Source organism: Chiloscyllium punctatum, chromosome 35, assembly GCF_047496795.1.
Source record: "Chiloscyllium punctatum isolate Juve2018m chromosome 35, sChiPun1.3, whole genome shotgun sequence".
NCBI lineage: Eukaryota > Metazoa > Chordata > Chondrichthyes > Orectolobiformes > Hemiscylliidae > Chiloscyllium > Chiloscyllium punctatum.
In genome coordinates, this window is record NC_092773.1 from 49,175,733 (window position 1) to 49,193,125 (window position 17,393).

Consider the following 17,393-nt stretch of genomic DNA (forward strand, 5'->3'; position numbering starts at 1 on the left):
CTGAGGTCATGTTGCAGTTGTATAAGACTCTGGTGCGGCCGCATCTGGAGTATTGTGTGCAGTTTTGGTCGCCATACTATAGGAAGGATGTGGAGGCACTGGAACGGGTGCAGAGGAGGTTTACCAGGATGTTGCCTGGTATGGTAGGAAGATCGTATGAGGAAAGGCTGAGGCACTTGGGGCCGTTTTCATTGGAGAAAAGAAGGTTTAGGGGTGACTTGATAGAGGTATACAAGATGATTCGGGGTTTAGATAGGGTTGACCATGAGAACCTTTTTCCACGTATGGAGTCAGCTACTACAAGGGGGCATAGCTTTAAATTAAGGGGTGGTAGGTATAGGACAGATGTTAGGGGTAGATTCTTTATTCAGCGAGTCTTGAGTTCATGGAATGCCCTGCCAGTAGCAGTGGTGGACTTTCCCTCTTTATGGGCATTTAAACGGGCATTGGATAGGCATATGGAGGATAGTGGGCTAGTGTAGGTTAGGTGGGCTTGGATCGGCGCAACATCGAGGGCTAAAGGGCCTATACTGCGCTGTATTTTTCTAAGTTCTAAGGTCGGAGAGGAGGGTGGCACAGATAGACGAGAAGGAAGATGAGCAGGTCAAGAGGACGGTGCCAAGTTGGAGGTTTGGGGTTGGGAAAAGATGGCAGGAGGGGAAATGAGGAAAGCGGTGAATACCACATTGATCACATGTGGTTGCAGGGCCCCAAGGTGGAAGATGAAGCATGCTTCTTCCAGGGGTCAGGTGGTTTGGGTTTGGCAATGGAGGAAGCCCAGGACTTGCATGTCCTTGGTGGAGAGGGAGGGGGAGTTAAAGTGTTTGAGCATGGGGCATTGGGTTTGGTTTGTGCGGGTGTCCCAGAGATGTTCTCTGAAATGATCTGCAAGTTGGCTTCCTGTTCTCCGATGTAGAGGAGACCACATCGGGTACAACGGTTACAGTAGATGACGTGTGTGAAAGTACAGGTAAATTTCTGTCAGATGTGAGAGGATCCTTTGTGGCCTTGGATGGAGTTGAAGGGGGAGGTATGAGCACAGTTTTTGCACTTGCTGCAAAGCCGACAGAAGTTTCCCTGTAAACCTTCCACGTCCGACAGAGGTTTCCCCGTAAACCTTCCACGTCCGACAGAGGTTTACCTGTAAACATGCAGGTCCTCTGCCACCTCCCTTGCTAAACCCTAACCACCCGACGCCTGGAGGAAAAACGCCTCATCTTGCGCCTTGGGACCCTGCAACCACACGGGATCAATATGGATTACACCAGTTTCCTAATTTCTCCTCCCCCCGCCTTATCCTAGTCCGAAGCCTCCAATTCGGTACTGCCCTCTTGACCTGTCCGTCTTCCTTCCCACCTATCCGCTCTACCCTCCTCTCCAGCCTATCACCTTTCCCCCCAACTTCATCTACCTATCACATTCCCAGCTACTTTCCACCATCACCCCCCACACCACTCCCTCCTATTTATCTCTCACCCCTCTCCACAAGCCTCAAGACTGATGAAGGGCTTATGCCCGAAACATCGATTCTCATGCTTCTCGGATGCTGCCTGACATGCTGTGCTTTTGCAGTACCACACTCTCATGCCTCAAATCACAGAATCCCTAGTGTAGGAACAGGCCATTTGGCCTAACAAGTCCACACCAACCCTCTGAAGAGTATCCCACCCAGACTCAGTCCCCTACCCTTTTACTGTACATTGCACCTGACTAATGCACCTCACCTACACAGCCCTGAACACCATGGGTAATTTTAGCATGCCCGATTCATCTTGCCTACACATCTTCGGGAGGAAACCGGAGCAGATTTATATGTGACAATTATAAGCTGTCATTTACATCAATAGATGACCAACAACAGTGGATCCTGCACCAATCCCTGAAGAACACTGCTGGACACGAGCCTCCAGTCCAAAAAAATGCTCCTGTCACCACCCTCGGTTCCCTACCTTTAACCAATTTTGCATACAGTTTGCAAGCTCTCAATGAATCCCATGCAATCTAAGAGTACTCACCAGTCTCCCAGGCAGAACCTTGTCCATGCAGGCAAAAATAGAATTCAACTTCATGAGACACAATGTCCAATACACACGGGCACATCGACTCTCCCTTAATCGTCTCTCCAAATGCAATAAATCCTCTCTCTCTGAATCCATCCAACACGGCTTCCAGACTCATTAGTCCCAGCCTTCGCATCAAAAACGCTGCTTGCATTCCTCTCTTGCCTCCCTTGAAATCCAGGAACACCGAGCTGCCACCGAGCCCCCCCCCCCTTCCCTGAGGACTGCAGATGCTGGAAACCAGAGATTAGATCATGGCTTGGCTGGTGGTGAGAAGGGCTCTGCCTGCACGCCCGGACTCTCAGCCGCACCGCACGCTGCCCTCGAAGCGGCTGCGGGGGGGGGGGGGGGGGAAACGAGACTGTCACACACCTCCTTCTGGAATGTACCTATGCAGAAGTAGTCTGGAGAGGAACGCAGTGGTGTTTATAGAGGTTCGTCCCGAGCAGCGCCATGATGCTGGACTCGGTGCTCTCGGGTCTGTTTCCCTGGACGCATTGTTAAAATGTATATTCAGGAATGGAATATACTTATGGGAAGATGTTACAAGCAAAACAGACAAAAGTGAAAGGAACATCAAGATCCAAGTTTAGCAGAATCTTCCTTATGTCAGCACTTACAGAGAGAAGGGTCGCCAACTTGGAGAAGGTGGGGGTGGGGAATAATAAGACCAGATCGCAAGTTAGTCAGAGAATAAAGTTGATTGGGTCATGTAGGAGTCAGAACACCGAGACGAACATCAACTGTGCCTGGAGGATCATCAACTTGGTGAAGGGTGCTCTCTGGGCGGTCCAAGACCTGTTGATCTTCCAGCTGAAGGAGTTGACCCCGACTGAGAGTTGCAGACTGGCACATTCCAAGGTCCAGGACTACGTGCTGAGGGACGCACTGAAGCTTGGGGCGGCTGCCGCCAAGGCGCGGTGGGGAAAGACCACCGTGTAACATCTGCCTGCTTAAAGAAGAACAGGGGGGCCCACGCAGTCATTTGTATTCTGCTGACGCCTCAGCTAAATATTTGGATATACGATTGACAAACCTGTACATACAAATGATAAACTCTGATCTCTGTATGCAAAGAAATGGAAGGTTCACGTATGCATGGCATGGCCAACTGTACAGACCATCAAAATACTTCATGAATGAAGTATATTTCTGAGATTTAAAAAGAAGTTTAGATCAGAGTGGTGCTGGATTCCCGATGAAGGGCGGAAACGTCGTTTTTCCTGCTGCTGGGATGCCATGAGGAATGCCTTCCCTCAGCTATGCTGCTGCGATACCCGTGATGTCCCAGTCCGTGGTGCCCAGAGACGTGCCTCTGCATTCTCGACCCGAAAAACGCTATTTCCCATGATTTCTTCCCACAGGGGATGCCAAAGGCGTCTCCAGCAATTCCTATTTCAGTTTGGGAATCGCGGCGTCCGCAGTCCTTTCGGATTTTCGAAGAAACGTGGCGGGTGTTGGTTCTCACAAAACACATCAGGAAACCGGGTTCCTTTGGTCGGGACGGCGAAGGGGAACGGCTGATGCAGAAGGATCCTCCAACCCAAAGCGTTACCTCAGCTTTATCCTCACAGAACCGAGAGTTTCTCCAAAAAACGTCTCTTTTTTAAAAAAAACATTGCAATAGCCGATACTTTGCTTCCTCCGTTTGCAGGGGGGGGGGGGGGGGGACGCCGCGAACATGCGCAGTCTCATTGCCGGCCCCGCGCCGCGACGGTTGACTGGGGCAGCCGCGCGCGTGGGCGGGACCGACCGCGCCAGGCCAACGTCCATTGGCCAGAGCGGCCGCCGCTCAGCTGCCCCTCATCCACTAGGAAGCAACGCCCCGCCCCGCCACCGCCTCGCGCAGCCGAGGAGTAGCAGGAGAGAGAATGGGCGATCTGATTGGTCGCCTCCGGAAAAAAGGGGGTGGGAAGAGGAAACGGATTTGAATTTGGGAAAGTGAAAGAATCACACCACACCAGGTTATAGTCCCACAGGTTTAGGTGGAAGGACACTGTAGCTTCCTTTATCAGGGGATAGTGGAGGGCTCAATCCTAACACAGAATTTATAGCAAAAATTTACAGTGTGATGTAACTGAAATACATTGAAAAATCGATTGTTAAGCCTTTCATCTGTTAGAATACAGTGATAGTTTCACTTCTTTCAAGTGTAAATCACAAACCCTTTTTAAAAAAATATTGCATTCTTGGGTTAGCTGTTAACACTGGTGATAGCTAGACAATATGTTGAAGGTGTTGCCCCCCTGTGTTCTCTGTTTAGATTGATTCTAATCTAAAAAGTGAGATAATGGAATTTTACATAAATTCATGCAGTTTTTGAGCTCAGAGTTCTACATGAATGCATGCAAAGTACTGTTAGAAACAAGTTTTAATAAAAATTAGACGAGACCACCAAAACTGGAAACAAGACTTCATCCTACGATCTTGCAAGAAAGGGCATCAAATGCAGAAGCAAATGAGCAATGAACATTCAAACTAGTACACAGTTATACTTTTGAGCTGCGTGAGGGTCACCTCTTCTGACTCCTACATGACCCAATCAACTTTATTCTCTTGCGATCTGGTCTTATTATTTCCCCCACTCTTCTCCAAGTTGGCGACCCTTCCCTCTGTAAGTGCTGACATAAGGAAGATTCTGCTAAACTTGGATCTTGATGTTCCTTTCACTTTTGTCTGTTTTGCTTGTAACATCTTCCATTGTTCATAGGTATATTCCATTCCTGAATATACATTTTAACAATGTGTCTTTTCTTGCCTAGTTTATGTGTTTCAGCTATCTCAGCTATTTTGCTGAGACTAAATTATTTAAACTATCATGATGAAAGAAATTATTTACGAGAATAATTATGCACTAAAGTTTGTACCCATTATACATTTCCCTAGTGCTTGCTGATTTAGTCATTGTCTGCCGCTGCCCTTTACACTCGATTTATCAGCACTATACTTAAGCTTATTATCACTACCTTTTTGCGAAAACAACACACTTCCCGATTTCTTTTCTTTTACCATTTGTTGTTTTTGAAATTTTATTTTCTGCCCTCTTTTCACCCGAAGGTGCAGAGGTCCACAATCTTGCCATTTCTGCCCTCCTAAGTCTGCCTTTTTTCAAACTCTAGAAGTAATCTGCCACTCTCTCTTTCTTGTGCGTGTGCTGTTGTCATGATCAATATTGATTGTTGTCCTCCTAAAGACATTACCAACTTACTCATTATCCACTTTAACATGTTAAATCCTATCATTAGACCTACTATTATCAGTTATACATAAATGCCTAAATTAACTGGTCACTTTCCCCAACCAGTCAGTCCCCAGTCACCCCATCCCCATCCCTCGTCTTTTCGAAGTTCATCCCCAATTTTTCTTATATTCTTTATCTTTTTCTTTACTATTTCTTCCTTTCCTTCCACTGTGGAAGAGGTGTCTGTGATGAAGGTACAGCATTCCTTACCAATCAGAGCACAGGTTCCCCCTTTTTCGGCCAAGAGGTAGTCTAAAGCCATTCGATTCTGTAAAGTTGTTAGTCTTGTGGCAGCCATTTTGGTGGTTATGGCCAATATTTGTGACTGAGTTTCTCCCATTACGTCAACGATTTCATTAGTTAACTTCTCAAGGGCAGCCGCCAGTTTCTGTATTTCTACCCCTGCCCTTGCAGTGCCGTAATTTGGGAATAGTGTCCACGACGGACGGTCTCCTTCAGAGACCTCTCAGGCCTTACATCTTACTCCCCCCTCCTTTCTCAGGTTGTGCTCATGTTTTTCTAATCGGAGGTGAGAAACTATATAAGCGAGGTAACAGCAGCCACTCCAGCCTTTTTGACTTTGAGGCAGTGTTTCATCAACATCATAACATGCATGCATTCCTATACATTCGGTTACGCGAATGTATTTTTCCCCGGGAATAAATGGATTGGCCTTCAGGCCGCATACCCAATATGTTCCGTTTAATATAAGGGGAACGATAGTGGCAGTGGCTTGGCTGGTGTAGACACAAGATGATTTTCCTAATTAGAAGGGTGCGGCGTTATTCTGATTACAGAAACAGGTGAGATTTACTGCTCCTTTCGGTGGGGAAACTCGATGGCCATCGATAGCCTGGGTTCTTGGGATTGGTCTAGGGAAGCATCCCGCAAAGTTATATACACCCTTGTCAAAACTCCACTTTGTATCATTTGAGCCCGAGTCAAATTGTTGTACATCGTACACTTCTCTTTTTGTGAGCAGTATTACCGAGGTAGGGATCCCAGATTCGCCATGGTGTGGGACCTCTGCACAGACCCAACAGTTGGCAAGTCCTTCTTGTTCAGTATAATTTTGGCATAGTGAAGTGAAGTGATTTTTCCCACCTCCTTGAACAGTTAATACTACTAACATTATAATGCTATACCAGGACCCGCCCATCTCTGACCCCTGCCTACCGTCATGTCTATCTGTCTTAATCTTTTAGGCACCAGGGAGAGGTGAGTCCACGCAGCCCTTACAATCAGTAACAATCAAACATTTAAAAAATCTTTTGTCTCAGTTCATTCCTTCTTTCTCAGCTTAACTTTCAGAGGGTTGTCTGTAGGATGAGCTTTCCACTCCACCGATGGGGCCTTCACAGGAACTTTAACACGAGTGTGATGACTCCACCCTTTCTCACAGTCCGGATAGCTGTCTCAGTAGTCAGGAGGGTTAGGAATGGTCCCTCCCAGCTCTGGTGCACTTTGATATCTTTCCAGGTCTTGATCAGGACCCAATCACCCGGTCGTATCCGATGTGCTGCAAACTCAAGTGTCTGTACTCATAGGTAATGAAGAGCCAAGTGCCACAATATAATTTTTCAAAAACTTGTCATTAAACTCAGCTGTAGGCACTTGTCTTTTCCCTCCCAGGAATGGTACCCCAAACATCATTTCATAAGGAGAAAGGCCGATATCTCGCCTTGGGGCACTCCGAATGCGTAATAGCGCAATAGGCAAACATTTGGTCCATGGTAATCGAGTGTCTAGAACTAGCTTGGATAATTGTTTCTTTAAGGTCTGATTCATTCGTTCCACCCATCCAGAGGAAGGTGGGTGCAAGGGGTGTGGAATTCCCAAGAGATCTCTAATCCTGCCATTACTCATTGTAGAATCGTGGAAGTAAAATGGCTACCTTGGTCTGAATCTATACTTTCCACTATTCCAAATCGTGGGATGATATGTTCAAGGAGGGTTTTCGCCACTCCTTTTGAGGTGGCCGATGACATTGGGAAAGCTTCCACCCACCCGGTTAGGTGGTCTACTAGGACCAACAGGTACTTCTGTTTTCCCACTGAGGGTAGTTCAGTGTAATCCACCTGTATACTTTGGCAGGGTCTCACCCCTGGGTTTCTCCCTCCTTTGGGCCCTTCCCTTGTTACTTTCTTATTGATCTTCTGACAAGTTGTACACCCTGTGCATTTCTGTTTTGCCAACGTATATATTCCCTTACATCCATATTTCCTTCATACTATGTCACACATAGTTTGGGAGCCCCAATGACTACCCTGGTGTAAAGTGGCTAAGGTGTTTCTCATGACCGGTTTACTCAACAATTCCCTCCCATCCGGGAGGATCCACCTTCCTTCGGTTGTGTTAGTGGCTCCTATTTCCCGGAATTCTTTTTCCTCTTCCTCTGTGTACACGGGGTTCACAGAAGAAGTGTCGACTAGAGGTGTAAGAATCTGCATCTTTGTTACTGTATGGTTCATAGCTGCCTCTTTGGCTGTCTCGTCTGCTAGTCTGTTTCCCCTTGCTTCTAGAGTGTTCCCTTTCTGATGTTCGAGTATATGGACTATAGCTATTTCCTGGAGTAATTCCAAACTTTTCAATACTTGTCCTATCAACTCTTCGTGTACTAATTCCTTTCCCCGACCATTGATTAGTCCTCGTCCTTGCCATATTTTTCCGAAGGTATGGCCATCCTGTTAGCGTATTTAGAGTCGGTGTAAATTGTCCCATCTCGATTCTCTAAGTATTTTAAAGCTTGGTTTAATGCATACAGTTCACAAGTCTGGGCCGACCATGTGTTAGGCAGCCGGTCAGCTTCCACTGTTCAGTTCTCATCATCATCTACTACTGCATATCCATTGTGTCTTTTCCTTCCACTACTCTCGATGACCCATCTATAAACCATCTGTCCCCATCATGTAAGGGGATATCTCTTTGGTCCTGTCTAACTTTGGTTTTATACTCGATGATGTTCTAGTTCTCGTTTGTCCAGAGGTTCTCCCTTCCATAGGAAGGTAGCTGGGTTTAGACAGGTGTCTGTTGCTAATACAAGGTCATCTCTCTCCATCAGGATGGCCGCATATTTTAAAATTCGCGAATCTGTCAACCACCTCCCTGCCTTTTGGTTTAACACAGTTTTGACTCGATGGGGGGTACTAACGACTAGCGCCCCTCCAAAAGTCAGTTTCCGGCTTTCCTCTACCGATATGGCAGTTGCTGTTACTGCCTGTATACATTCAGGCCATCCCCTCGAGACAGGGTCCAAGATCTTAGACAGGAAGGCTATGGGCTGCCTCCTTTCCCCTCTTTTCTGGGTTAACATTCCTCAGGCTGCTCCATCATTTACTGTCACAAAAAGGTGAAATGATTTCTCTAGGGAAGGAAGGGCTAATACTGGAGCTTGTATTAGACTACGCTTCATCTCATGTAACCCTTCCTTCTCCTCTTCTGTCCAGTGCAGTCTTTCGTGTTCGGACTCTATCAGTTTATAATATAACCCCTTCATTTTCTGGGCGTATGCTTCTATCCATAATCTACAATAGCCCACCAGCCCCAGGAACTTCCATAATTCTCGTTTTGTTGTCAGGAGGGGCAGTTCTACTATCTCTTGAACTCTCTCGGGGTTAATGTGCCTAGTTCCCTCGCTAATAAGGTGTCCTAAGTATTTCACCTCTTTCTCGACAGATTGCAATTTATTCTTAAACCCTGTTGCCCTACAAAATTTAACAGTCCATTGGTGGCCGAACTTACATCATTTTTCTTTCGTCCTGACACAAGTAGATCGTCCACATATTGCAACAGTGATGTCTCTTGAGGCATTTTGTATTGTTCCGGGACTTGTTCCAGTACTTGTCCTAATAGAGTTGGTGATTCTGTGAATCCCTGGGAAAGTACTGTCCATCGGAACTGTTGTTTTCTGCCAGTGTATGGGTTTTCCCATTCAAAAGCGAACATGTCACGGCTTTCTGGGGCTAAAGGACAAGCCCAGAATGCATCTTTTAAATCTACTACACTAAACCAGCGGTGGTCATACGGTATCTTACTCAAAAGAGTGTATGGATTGGGTACCACTGGGTGCCATGTCCAGACCAGTTGGTTCACTGATCTGAGATCTTGTACCAATCGGTAAGTTCCATCTGGCTTCCGGGTGGGAAGTATTGGGGTTTTAAAGGGTGACATGCATGGTTCTAATAGTCCTTCTTTTACTAGGGAATCTATTACTGGTTGTAGACCATTGCGTCCCTCTAATGAAACTGGATATTGTTTAAGTCTTACTGCCTTATTCTCTTGGGACAGTGTAATTACGATGGTCGTTCCCAGCTCTTGCCCACACATTGGGATTTATCTGTTCTTCGTCACTAATCATTCGTTTATTTATCGTCACAGCTACTGAATTATTCTCCACTCCAATCTTCAAATTTAACAAAATGATCAAATCCCTACCCAAAAGATTGCTTCCAATGTCAGGAATATGTAATAGTTGTCCCATCACTTCTTCGCTATTTCCCCTTATTAGAGTCGAAGAAACCCTAAGACTCTTGTTAGTCAATTTAACACCGCTAGGTCTAAAACTTAGGGATGACCCGTATCCCATATCCACCAAAACTACTGCCTCCTCTCCTTCAGGTCCCACGTTTAAATTTATCAAGGGTTCTCCGTGGGTCTCAGGAGGAAGGAACCCCTGACTCCCTATTCTTTATCAAAAGTCATCAATGAAACTGCCTCTCTTTGTTAAACATAGAACATAGAACAATACAGCGCAGTACAGGCCCTTCGGCCCACGATGTTGCGCCGATCAAAGCCCACCTAACCTACACTAGCCCACTATCCTCCATATACCTATCCAATGCCCGCTTAAATACCCATAAAGAGGGAGAGTCCACCACTGCTACTGGCAGGGCATTCCATGAACTTACGACTCGCTGAGTGAAGAACCTAACATCAGTCCTATATCTACCCCCCCTTAATTTAAAGCTATGCCCCCTTGTAATAGCTGACTCCATAACGTGGAAAAAGGTTCTCACTGTCAACCCTATCTAACCCTCTAATCATCTTGTTGTCCGAGCTTTGGACATTGCCTTTTAAAATGCCCTCCTTTTCCGCAGTAATAACATCCTGCCTGTTGCCTTCTTTCTCTACACTCTGCTCTCTGTCTCTCTTGTCCTCCCCTGTTGTTTTCTGGTTCTAACCTTTTCTTCGTAATTTCCTCATTATTTTAGCGTTCTGCTTTTGTTTCTCGTCTTCTCTTTTCACATACACTTTCTGTGCCTCATGTTACGATTCTTCCATCTGTCTTTCACTCCATCCATCTAATTTCTGTAACTTCTTTTGTATGTCCGGCCATGATTTAGTCACAAACTGGACCTTTAAAAGTCCCTGAGCTACCGGATCATTGGGATCCATTCCCGAATATTTTCTAGTGGCCCCTTTTAGTATCTGTAAGAATGCCGACGGGGTTTCATCTTTCTCCTGTCTCATTTCAAAGGCTTTCACAAAATTCTGAGATCTCGGTGCCACTTCCTTAATACCCAAAATGACCAATTCTCGAAAGTCTCTCATTTCTCCCCAATGGTGTTCATCCACGTCCTTCCAATGGGGGTCCACATTGGGGAATTTGTTTTCGGCTGGTATTACTCCCTTACCCACCGGATGTCTCTTTTTCCCATTTCCTTAGAGCAGCTGTTCTCATCATACCCCTCTCTTCTCCTGAAAATAGCGTCCCGAGAATGCTCATCAGTTCACTCCACGTCTACAAACTCGGCCCCAAAAATTGATCCAACTGTTCTGCCAATCCTACGGGGTCTTCACTCAAACTTTTCATTTCTTTTTTAAAGGTTCTAACTTCACTACTCATCAGTGGTGCATTAACATATCGGATTTCGCCGTTACCGACGGGTACTTCTCTAAGGGGATATATTTGTGCCGCTGCCCCGCCTATGTCCCCCTCGTCCCTCCTTTTCACTGTTGATCTAGTTTTAATCGGACTCACGGGGAAGTTTCTCTCCAGACCTTTTTCAAGTTCTTGTACAGGGGAGGGGGCGCTGTGGGAGAGGGGGACGACAACGAAGACGGACCATTATTGTCATTGTCGTAAGGGAAGAGGTAAACTTGAGAAAGGATCCCAATGGGAAACCTTTGATTTCTCATCACCTTCTTCTGTCTTTGACTTTTGCAAGACAAGGATTTTCAGTCTCCCTATCCAACAGGTGGCGTAGTCAGATTCTTTATGGGAGTACCTTTGTTTCTTATTTGCATATATATTTAACTCTTGACATAGCCAGTCCTCATCTGACCCATATTTAGGCCAAAAAATCCTTGGAGGTTTAATGCTTTCCTTTGTCCAGACGAAACAACAACATTTTATCATTTGTTTTTTATCCTTTCCTCGCGTCTGAGGATTGTACTTCCAATCTCTTAAAATCTTTCCTAAAGGACTGTCCATTGGGATGTGGTCCTCAGACGTCCCTCTCATGTCTCCTTCAACACTTAAACGACTATTCTTATTTCCCATTTTAATACTCAGCCATTCCTTTATGTAATTTAATTAACCTTACTGAGGTCCGGTGTCACCTTCTTCCACACCCACTTCAGGGTCCTGACCTTCGCGTGGGGGGATTTCGCCTCTTAACAACCGGTCTCAAGCTAGGTGGTCAAATCAGGTAGACACCTTACTCGTCAGATTAATCTAGCCAATTAAATACTTTATTTTACATGTTGCCAATTCCCCGTACTTCTCGTACGTCCCCAACCACCAAGGCAATACTTAAAGGTCCATTTTCTTTACCTTGGTCAGTGCACAGAGTTACCTGGTCGTTTCAGTGCGTCCCGTCCCACGGCAATTCCTGGATATATCCACCTGGCAGTAATTACCGCTGCCTACCCTGGTCGACCAGATTCACCTAACCCGGTCGCCCAGAACCCCGGTCGCCCGGAACCCCAGTTCCCTGGATCCCCGGATATATCCAACTGGCAGCAAATACCGCTGCTGGTCACCCGGATATATCCACCTGGCAGCAACTACCGCTGCCCACCCCGGTCGCCCGGATAAATCTTTTAAGACCTTTCTTACCTTGTGCACACAAGAGTCACCCGACCGAACCTGCCACGTCTGCCCGTCTTGTGTCCATGGTCTCTCAGTCCAGATCACGCTCGCCCAAGCCGCCGCAGCAAGGAGGGAAACTAGAGACCGCCAAAATCAGCGAGGTGCACCTTCTCTGTTTTCCCAAAAATGCCGAGCGACCGGAGCTTGGGATCCTGGGACGAGCCCCCAAATCTGTTAGAAACAAGTTTTAATAAAATTAGATGAGACCACCAAAACTGGAAACAAGACCATTTATTCTACGATTTTGCAAGAAAGAGCATCAAATGCAGAAGCAAATGAGCAATGAACATTCAAACTAGTACACAGTTATACTTTTGAGCTGCGTGAGGTCACCTCTTCTGACTCCTACATGACCCAATCAACTTTATTCTCTGACTAACTTGCGATCTGGTCTTATTATTCCCCACCCCCACCTTCTCCAAGTTGGCGACCCTTCTCTCTGTAAGTGCTGACATAAGGAAGATTCTGCTAAACTTGGATCTTGATGTTCCTTTCACTTTTATCTGTTTTGCTTGTAACATCTTCCCATAAGTATATTCCATTCCTGAATATACATTTTAACAATGTGTCTTTTCTTGCCTAGTTTATGTGTTCCAGCTATTTTGCTGAGACTAAATTATTTAAACTATCAGTATGAAAGAAATTATTTACTAGAATAATTATGCACTAAAGTTAGTACCCAATTATACATTTCCCTAGTGCTTGCTGATTTAATCATTGTCTGCCGCTGCCCTTTACACTCGATTTATCAGCACTATAGTTAAGCTTATTATCACTACCTTTTTGCGAAAACAACACACTTCCCCATTTCTTACAGTACAATGTAACCCTGCAAGTACAAATTCACCCCACAAAATATATGTGCGCTTGTGGGTCTTTGTCTGTCTGTGTGTGTATGTGTGTCTATCTGGGTTGGGGGTTGTGAGTGTGAGAAAGTGTATATGTGTGTGTGTAGTGGGTGCAGAGTGTCTTAAGTCTGTGAGGGGGTGCATGTGTGAGTGTGGGAGTGTGTGGGTGTGTAGGAGTATCTGTGTGTGTGTATAGTGCAATGGTGGTCACCTGTAATGTGACATGAACCCAAGATCCCGGTTGAGGCCCTCCCTATGGGTACCAAACTTAGCTATCAGCCTCTGCTTGGCCACTTTTCTCTGCTGCCTGTCCCGAAGTCCACCTTGGAGGATGGTCACCCGAAGGTCCGAGGCTGAATGTCCTGAACCACTGAAGTGTACCCCAATTGAGAGGAACCCTCGTGTCTGTTGATTGTTGTGCGGTGCCCATTCATCTGTTGTCGTGGCCTTTGCTCGGTTTCCCCAATGTACCATGCCTCCAGGCATCCTTGCCTGCAACGTATAAGGTAGACAACGTTGGCTGAGTCATATGAGTACCTGCCATGTACAAAGTGGGAGGTGTCCCCTAGCATAATGGTGGTATCTATGTCCACACTCTGACACGTCTTGCAGCGTCTCCCGTGACAGGCACACACACACAGACAGACAAAGACCCACATGCACACATATATTTTGTGGGATGAATTTGTACTTTCAGGGTTACATTGTACTTTGCTCAAAAACTGCATGCATTCATGTAGAACTCTGAGCTCAAAAACTGCATGAATTTATGTAAAACTCTGTTATCTCACTTTTTCGATTAGAATCAATCTAAACATCAGGTCATAGACAGAGAACACAGGGGGCCAACACCTTCAATATATTGTTTAGCGATCACCATTGTTAACAGCTAACCTGAGAATGCAACATTTTTAAAAAAAAGGTTTTGTGATTTACACATGAAAGAAGTGAAACTATCACTGTATTCCAACATAAATTATCAATGTATAATTTTAGTTACGTCACACTGTAAATTTTTGCTATAAATTCTGTGTTAGGATTGAGCCCTCCACTATCACCTGATGAAGGACTGTCGCTCCGAAAGCTAGTGTGCTTCTAATTAAACCCGCTGGACTATAACCTGGTGTTGTGTGATTTTTAACTTTGTACACCCCAGTCCAATAGCGGCATCTCCAAATCTTGAATTTGGGAGGTCGGATTTGGAAACGGAGAACTGAGAGAACGTTGTGAGGAACTTGTTTTCCCTTTTGGTAGAGCGTTTACAGAAACAAAACCTGGTGTCGTGAATGCAAGTGGAGTGGCAGGAGGGGACGTGAAAAATATGTTTGTTTTTAAATGTAGAGGATAATGTTTGACTGGAGTTGCGCTGCCTGAGTGGGTGAGAACACAGAAGCGAGACTCTTTTCTTCAAATAGAAAGTTGGGCTGGGTTGGATCAAGTTAAAAATCACACAACACCAGTTGTTGTGGTTCTGTTCACCGAGTTGGGAATTTGTGTTGCAGACGTTTCGTCCCCTGTCTAGGTGACATCCTCAGTGCTTGGGAGCCTCCTATGAAGCGGTTCTGTGATCTTTCCTCCTGCACTGAGGATTTCACCGAGACAGGGGACGAAACGTCTGCAACACAAATTCCCAGCTCGGCGAACAGAACCACAACAACGAGCACCCGAGCTACAAATCTTTTCACAAACTTTGAACACAACACCAGGTTATAACCCATTGGTTTATCTCAAACGACAAGCTTTGGGAGTGCTGCTCCTTCATAAGTTAGCTACTGGGGCAGGCTTTGCATTTGCAGAAACACTCTATTTTGTTTTTTCTAAAAAAAAACAGACAATCTGTAGGCACTCAGTACCTGCGATATTTAAAATATTCCAACTTTGGAGATAGAACCGGTCTGACTCCAGGTTGGGATACAGATAGAATCTAACCTCACACTTTCAATGCATTGTCTGAGCTGAGGTGTTACTTTATTTATACTGATAAAATCTTGTTATCTCGGGACTGAGATTTAAAATAAGTTGTGGGATTTACATATTAATCACTTGAAACCTGCACCCCCATTTGAAGTGATTAAATAGACCATTGGGGAAATAGACCTTGCTCCCACATTGCTGTAGGTTCGTCCAGGCTTGGACTGGGGTGCACAGAGTCAAAAATGAAGGAAGGTCGCTCCGAAAGCGAGTGTGCTTCCAAATTAAACCTGTTGGACTCCAGCCTGGTGTTGTGTGATTTTTAACTTTGTTCCTCCAGACCAGCTGAGATATCAGTGATTCTGACTGGCATGGTCTTTGGGGAAGAGGACATTTCACCTCTTTAACCTGCTGCAGAAGCGCCATGTGTCACTTTTCGGCCCTCTCTGGGGGTGGGGGTCAAAGGTCAGGAACTGGCGCGGGGGCGCTCCGGGATTGGGGCGGGGCGGAGCCGCTGATGGTCACGAGGACAAGGAGCCCGTCTGTCTATTGGACGCCGCTGATTGATAGATACCTGCACCAATGGCCGTCGGCGGCCGTGTTTGCGCATGCGCCGCTCCACCCCGAGCGGGATACGGAAGACGATACAAAACGCGGAAGGAAGGTCGGACGCTCCAAACTTGAACCAAAAGCAGAAGTTTCCGGATAATTTCCGGATGGTCTGGCACTTCTCGGGCGGGGAAGACAGCAGAGTGAACGTTTGAGTCCAGTGCCGCTTGTTCCGGCCTGTTCCGCTTGTTCCGGCCTGTTCCGCTTGTTCCGGCCTGTTCCGCTTGTTCCGGCCTGTTCCGCTTGTTCAGGCCTGTTCCGCTTGTTCAGGCCTGTTCCGCTTGTTCAGGCCTGTTCCGCTGTCCCCTGCGGTTGTGTTGATGGTGAGGTTCCTGTTGATTGTGGAGTTGTTACAGTGCGGGGGGCGGGGCGGGGCGGGGCGGGGGGGATGTGGTGTTACTCTCATGTTGTTAACCGACTGGTCCCTGACCTTCATCGATAGTGTTGAAGGGGAAGGAGCGCATTTGGCGCAAAGTGACAAAACTGACTGTGAGAAACCAAGCTCTCACACCTCAATAATTTCAGTCCGAGACAAAATCTGAATCAGCAGTGTCCTTTAGTTTACACTTGCAAGTGGGTGAGATGTCCAGTGCCTATAAGGTAGAGGACATACACACACCAAGTTCAATTCGTACATAATATTTATATGATTTGGTGTCTTTTATTTTACATTGCTCCTCCCCTGCTTACACTCTCCACTTCCCTAAGACCGGCCCCCATTCCCCCTGTTTATCTCTTGCCTTATCTGGCCTTGTCTGTGACAAAATGCTTATTTCTGGCCTCACAAGGCAGTTTGACCTCATCCTGCTGTAGGTCATTGTTAGGCATATTCTTTCTTCATCATTATCTACCCCCCTCCATCTGTGCCTTTCCTGAGGCTGTTCTGATCCCTATGACCCTTTTAATTGGGGTTTGTTCCTGTGTTTTTGTAAAAGTGGGAAGTAGATGTTTATACCTACTGTTTGTACAGGTGTATCTAGCTTAACTTCATCCCCTCACAACATCTTATCTATTTGCCTGTAATATCTACCTTCTGACATACAGTTTTAGCTAATACAAAAACAATTATATATTTCCTCCACATCGTTACCATTCTTGTTGACTCCGCTTGTGGCTAAAACAATTACACACTGGTGTGAGTTCATTTTACTTTGTATTGTAAAATGAAATTGCAGAATTGCAGAAGTAACATTAATTTACCTATATCCCACACTGACCAAAGTGAAAGAGGGAGCTGCTCCGACCTGTGCCAATCAACAAGCTTCAGGGGCCAACTTTCCTTGCATGCCGGGTCAATAGAGCCTTCGTCTTCCTGATATTTCTCAAACGTACCCATTTCCTCTTGAGATACTCTCGCCTCTACAACTCTTCCTGCATCAGATATTCACAACTCCATTCGCAACCTCACAAGCCTATGGGGACGATGTCACCCAGATTAGATTAGATTAGATTCCCTACAGTGTGGAAACGGGCCCTTCGGCCCAACAAGTCAACACCAACCCTCTAAAGAGGCCCATTCCCCTACATTCACCCCTGACTAATGCACTTAACACTACGGGAAATTTTTAGCATAGCCAATTCACCTTACCTGCACATTTTTGGATTGTGGGAGGAAATGGGAGCACCTGAGA

General features: G+C 46.0%; 1 protein-coding gene and 1 long non-coding RNA gene across 6 annotated transcripts in view; one reads left to right on the forward strand and one right to left on the reverse strand.

Moving 5' to 3' along the window:
- LOC140459810 (uncharacterized) overlaps positions 1-3,716 on the reverse strand; it is a 48,736-nt gene extending 45,020 nt beyond the window's left edge. For both annotated transcript variants that reach the window (XR_011953873.1, XR_011953874.1), the window contains exon 1: positions 2,016-3,716. This is a non-coding gene — a long non-coding RNA (uncharacterized lncRNA). The remainder of the gene's footprint in view (positions 1-2,015) is intronic.
- Positions 3,717-15,771: 12,055 nt separating this feature from the next.
- Positions 15,772-17,393, forward strand: part of LOC140459809 (NACHT, LRR and PYD domains-containing protein 3-like) — a 73,474-nt gene continuing 71,852 nt past the window's right edge. For 2 of the 4 annotated variants that reach the window (XM_072554344.1, XM_072554339.1), the window contains exon 1: positions 15,824-16,085. The gene's annotated coding sequence lies outside the window, so the exon portion shown is untranslated. The other 2 variants (XM_072554340.1, XM_072554341.1) reach the window with 2 other exon arrangements.